This window comes from Vicia villosa, linkage group LG2, assembly GCF_029867415.1.
Source record: "Vicia villosa cultivar HV-30 ecotype Madison, WI linkage group LG2, Vvil1.0, whole genome shotgun sequence".
Taxonomy (NCBI): Eukaryota; Viridiplantae; Streptophyta; class Magnoliopsida; order Fabales; family Fabaceae; genus Vicia; species Vicia villosa.
In genome coordinates this window covers 165,369,553-165,376,070 of record NC_081181.1, presented here as the reverse complement: position 1 = coordinate 165,376,070, position 6,518 = coordinate 165,369,553, and positions in this window count along the sequence as shown.

Here is a 6,518-nt window from a genome sequence, read left to right as displayed (position 1 = left end):
AAACCATATCTGATGAATAATGCCAGAACGAGTCATACACTAGACCATATCTGACTGAAGATACCGGAACGGGTCATACATTAGACCATATCTGATAGGGAATGCTTGCTTGTTAGAGTCAATGAGTTATTTGACGAAGTTTTGGAATGTAAAAAGGCTTGTCAGGATGAATCTCCAGCTCGATTATATCTGAGAGGAATGATTGTTATGGCGGAACCTGAAAACAAAGTTAGAAATATGCAATGTCATGAATGCAAATGAAATGTTTTCAAGGATCTATAGGAAATTTAGTTAGCAACATTTAGAAAATGATTTGGTTGCGTCTTTGTCTGAAGAATCCTGGACTTTGTTTTGGAACGTCCTTCTTTGAGAATCGAGCTCACCATATCGAGTGGGTCATCGCCTCTGATTCGGGAACTTCTGAATTTGAAGGTACATGGCTAGAGGAAAGTAAATCCTCTTGCCCCTTGTTAGGTGCTACACCTTTGAATCGGAAGGTATGTGGCTAGAGGAAAATTATTCCTCTTGCCCCTTGATAGGAATTTAGTCCTTGATAAGAGTACCTGAAATTGTGCGCCCTAAATCCCTAGGATCCTTGAAAGGGTTAGTTATGATGTTATGATGTCATGCAGATGCAATGCATTAGACATAGTGTGATATAGTAAGGGTAAGCACGTCCTTCAACAAAACCTACAAGGAAACAACAGTTAGTATGTTATGTGAATGCAGCTCATTAGGCACAACATAGAATAGTGAGGGCAAACAAGTACTTTAACAAAAACCTGCAAGGAAACAGAGGTTAGTAGCAAACACAAAAAGGTCACACAAGTGCCCTTAGGTTTAGAGGCTTGCTTGAAGTTCGTAGGTAAGTACCCTCCCCACTGAAGTTTAGTTGGTTCAGCCTGTCCTATATAAAGATCGGGTTCTAGGGAGCTCATATCATTGACCTTTCTCGAAGGCGCTTATCTCAGTTCGGTAATCGAATCACCAACCGAGAAGGTCCCGAAAGTCCAGTCCATATGAGTGTAGCTTCGAGTATCAACCAACTTCAGTCGGAACCAAAGCCAGCCATCTCGCTACTTCCTAATAGGCTAAAGTCAAGTTCCACTAGGGTTCTAGGGGCAAATTAGTGCTTGATGACACCACGCAGCAGCCAAGTGTTTCCTCGAGTTGGATCCCAAGGAACACCAGGACAAACCAATGTGTCACACTAACGATGACCATCATATCAACCACATCAGTATACGCTGTGCAGTCTCCTTGATCTCATGCCATTTACCTAAGGTACTCAGATCCGGGTTAGGATCTTTCACACAAGTAATATTCCCAAAACAACCTTTAAGAATAAAGCAAACAAATCAAACAAATTGAAGTGATCCTAGCTTTAAGGTAACCCCTCTTTTATTCGAAAGCGTCCCCAGCAGAGTCGCCAGTTCTGTAATACGGTGAACTGACTTTTTAATCGAAATGTTGCGGTAAGCAAGAGTCGCCACCGACTTTTATTTTATCCAATTAGGAAAGGCTAAAAGAACAGGAAAGACCTTTTGAAAGAAAACGGGTTCGGGGGGTAAGTTATACAAAGGGAAGGTGTAAGGCACCCTTTGCATCCATGGTTATCCATGGGCTCTTAATTGCTAAGCTCACTTTGTTTGTTTGATTTGTTTGAAAAAAAACAGTGTATGAATAGAAATTTTGAATAAGAACTTTAGCTTGTAAATAAGCGTAGTCTTTTTGAATTTGATTTGAAAAGAGTGAGAAAATAGTTTTTGAATTTGAATCGAGCAAGCAATTAAAAGCTACTTACCCTAAGTTTGAAAAAATTGTTCTTTTAGCTTTTCGAGGCGAAAGGGTCTATCCGTACCATAAAGGGTAGGAAGTCTTTCATTTGGATGTTTAAGGGTCATCGAGAGTATCGTTCTCCATAGGATTGTCCCTACCATAAAGAGGGTAGGTAGTCTAAGGGAAGGATATAATAGTCATTAATCTTTTTAGGCATCATGCGAAGATACCTTAGCAATTTGGGACAATCATCATGTTTTACCGAGGCAACATCGAGGGACAAGATCACTTGTTAAGGCAACTTCGAAGGGACCATGATCTTATGATGATGAACTGAGAGTAACATTTGTTTTGCTTAGGTATCCTCGGAATCGAGGGGACTTGACTATTTAGTACACTTAGAGGCAACAGGCAACAATTAAGGCAACAGTATAAGGCAACAAGAGGGATTACCCTAAAGGTGTGTGGGTGCAACAATCATGTGGTTGAATTCAGATAGTTATCTTGTAATTAGTGATGATAAGTTCAGTTAATAATCTTGCACTCCCTATGATTACTAACCACGCAGTTAACATAAACAAAATTAAAGGCAGAAATTAAAAGGTCCTACGCTATTACAATAAACACCTGCGGGGATGGGGAAAATGGGGAAAATTAAGGCAAAAAATAAGAGAGAACAATAATTAACAAAAATTCTTGAATGCCTTGATCTTCCTCGAATCCTCGATCAATTCTGAAAATTAATAGGAAAATAATAGTGGTAAGTGTATGAGTAATTCATTGACAGTTGAAACCAATTATAATTCAAGCCATAAAAGGTAAAAATAATTTAAATAATAAATAAGAGGGACCAGAACTTAGCTTTTTGATAACCCTGGCGCGTAGTCGGAAGAATCTTGATCAATCCTTGAACAAAAACAAAAAAAGGTTAGTGTATGAGTGATCTACAAATCCTAAAAAGGTTTACAAACCCTGAAAGGTTTTCAAATCCAAGAAAACTTATTGTGACCCACAAGGTTTATAAGACTTTGAGTCAGGGGCAAAGGTCAAAGAAATCCTAAGGTTAAAACCTACAGACTAAGGTTTAAAATTATACCAAAAGTAAAACCTAAATCCTAATTTGAAATAATTGAATAATTTTGATGTTTAAATAATAATTAAAAGTTATTTTGTAACAAAAGTCGAACATTCGATTAAATATCATAATTATATGATTTTTATTTATCTATATGATTTTTAGAAAAAAAGAAATAAATAATAATGATTTATAATTATAGAAACAATTGATATAAGTAAAAAAACAATTAATTATATATATAATAAAAAAGGTGGAAATCTTAGCTCTGATCCAGTGTGGTAGGTCTGTGAGAGTACACCATAGGGAGTGTCTTCTGAAATCCTTGGATCTGGGCGTATGGGCATCTGACGGAGGAGATTGGGGGTGCATCGTGGTCATGAACGAGCTAGGCGCACCAGAACTGGATATGCAAACATGCAAATAAATTTTGGAAAAATACTGCCAGTGGTGAGTATCGAACTCATGACCTTGCTCAACAAAGCCTTAATCCCTCTCCTTCTCCGCTCAGTCACTTTGCGTTCTATGTACCAAACACCACAAATAATCATTAAATATGAACGAAACAAGTTTTTGGTTTAAAATTTCAAAACAATCAGATGTGGGCCCCCTGTTGCTTGCAGCGTGAACGAATCAGAAAGGAGAGAGAGAATCATTGACTTTGACTAGCCAATCAGCGCGCCTCGTACTGCCACACATGCTGGAGACTGGTCAAATGATGAAACCACCGGACCGGAGCTTCACCGATCGTCTTCTCCGGCGAGAAGCGATCCCGCAACCTGCAAAACAGAACGTGACCAAGGCAGAAAACTACCCAGTTACCCTAAATCGCATGCTGCGAGTTCAATGGGCATGTTAGTTTTCCATGAAACGGCCGGTAAATATGAACACGAAGAATGAGGACCTTTGTGCCCTAACAATGGCAGAAGGACATTCCTACGTCAAAACTTCATATTAATGGTTCAAACTGATCCTAAATACGATTTTAATCATGAATATACGTACCTAAATCATTTAAATCATATAAGATATCAATTTGAGTTTCGAAAATTTGAACAAACCGGTGCAACCTTAGTGGCGCAGCTTGGACGTGTTTCTGACCTCCAGCATGGTTGGGACGAACCCCTTGCGTCCTCAGGAGGTTGATGGAATGCTTATGAAAGGCCAAAGCTTGCTGAGGAGGGAAATTTCGTTTGCCCTAACTCGCTTGAGTTTTGAAAGTTCCATTAGGGTTCTTTGCTCCCCTCCTCCCTTTCGTGGCTGCAATATAACCTATATATAAGGATTAATTAGGTCAAGTTTAGGGCTTGGGCCTTTGCTTATGGAGTTCTTTGAAAATTTTAAGAAAATATAATTTTAAATCCTTCTATTTTTGGCTATTTCTTTACAAGACCATGCTAGCACGAATTTGGACCCTCATGGGACTTATCTTGGGCCTTTGGGTGATTAAAGGTAAAACCATATGATTTAATTCACTTATCTCATATTTTATTTAATTTATTTTGCAATTTAATTGAATAAAATTCAAATAAATGTAGATAAAAGTGAGAAAAATGTGAACATGGGTTTAAAGGTCCTTATTTGAGTCATATGAGATGCCTTGAAACCATTGATTCAGTGATTTCCTCTTGAATTAATCGAACCCTAGTTCAGAGCCTTTGTGTAGAAGAATTTGTCTAGGAGCTTTGCATATGGATTTGAAACTTGAATAGGAGAAATAATGTGGGCAAATTTTGGGGTATGACATTGTGATTCTGCTTGACCATCTTCTGATGTCTTGCCAGACCATGTTCTGATGTTGCATGCTGAACCTTCTGAGTCAGTGCTTCTTGCGCTGATTTTGTGCATACTCTTTATATAATTCCTGAAATGGAAATTGCATAGTATTAGAGTACCAAATTATCTCATACAAAATTCATATGCTTGTTATCATCAAAACTAAGAATATTGATCAGAACAAATCTTGTTCTAACACCAAAGACACAAGAAATGATATGTTACTTGAGCTAATGGAAGTATCAAAGGCTTTGTATAAGATAATTACTGTAAGTATAATCAGGAAGAAGAATGTGGATGGGTTATTCAAAGTGTTGACCAAGGAGAAGAAATTTGAGGATGAAGAAAAGGCTAACAATGAAGAGGAAAATGAAGAACAATCTAATAGTGATGAAGAATTAAGCCACTCATAATCCTCAAGTGAAGAAGAATCCAACTCTGAAGACTGATGTCATCAAGTTGAAGTTGTTTTGCTATTTTTGACCCTATTGGTTTTCTTTAGACTTATTTGTATGGGTCTATAATATTTTTTTACTTTTGGTTTTGTTACAAATAACAAAGGCTATATATCCTGGAATTATGTTCAATATCTATCTTCATGAGTGTTGATGCTTATCTACTCATGACTGACATTGTTCTCTCACTGTGCTGACTGCAAGCTTTGCCAAATTGTGGCAAAAAGGGGGGAGTAATGGTGTATAATGGAGTGGTGTGACTATTAATTATTGATATGTGGTGTATGGGTTATGTTAATATGCTGCTGATTGACTTTGGTGTGCTTAGTACTAACAAGTTGATATGATTGGTACTAACTGTTCATATCTAATTATTCGTGCAAATATGCTGAAGCATCTGGTTGGCATCTGGCCCTCAACCTTGTATGATTGTGTCTGCTGATCTCAGTGGGTGTTAGTAGTATCTTTTGACTTTTGATTGTGACTACGAATTGTGTCTGCATGCATGATTTTCTGATCATGAGTGATTGCATGTATTGACTAATTTTGCCAAAGGGGGGAGGGTATAATTGCTCTTTTTGGATTAGTTGCATCATGCAAAATAACATGGAGTATACAAGATATTTTGGTGAAGAAAGGACACATGTGGGACACGATGTTCCAGCATGTGTGCCACACACGACCCTTGACAGAAGGCCAAATTTATTGTAGTTTGGAGTGAATTTTATGATTAGATTTCAATCAGGTTTGTTGCTATCTTTTAGCAATGTGCGATTGTGATTTGTTTGACAATTTAGTTGAAGATAAAATAAATTTAAATGGAGATCTAAATCTGAATTTAAATTAAAAACAAATCATATCTTTTGTCAGAGGCTTTTGTGGACGAAATCAAATCCAACTTAATCAACTGTAGCTCTGAACGAGATCACAGCTGATATCCAAAGGAGAAAATCCCAGATTTGCATTATTATTTAAGGACCCATTCCTCATGTTTGAAAGTGTGTGCGCTAAGATTAAATATCTTTGTGCTAGGTTTTATTTGAGTCTTTTGTTTATGTTTCTTGTAAACCACACTAGTGCCTACATTCATATATTAGTCATAGTAGTTGATTTGTTTAATTGAGTTGTAATTCAATATTCATCATTATGTTTATAGATGTTAATCACTATGGTTAGTGATCGAGAGAAAGTGATAGGAGATTCTCATATTTAGAGGGAGTCCTAAATAGAAAGACACTAGAGTAGATTTAAGAAGAGAGACATTGAACAAAGGACTTGTTCATCTAAGACACTTTGTACTAATTCTATAGAAGAGTGAATTTCCTTTCTTTGGTGGGAAGCCCTCCAAATATAGTAGCGGTTGTACCAAACTGAGTTACCAATTTTCTTGTGTTATTTATTGTTTTACTTTGATTTTGTGTTGTTGTCATATT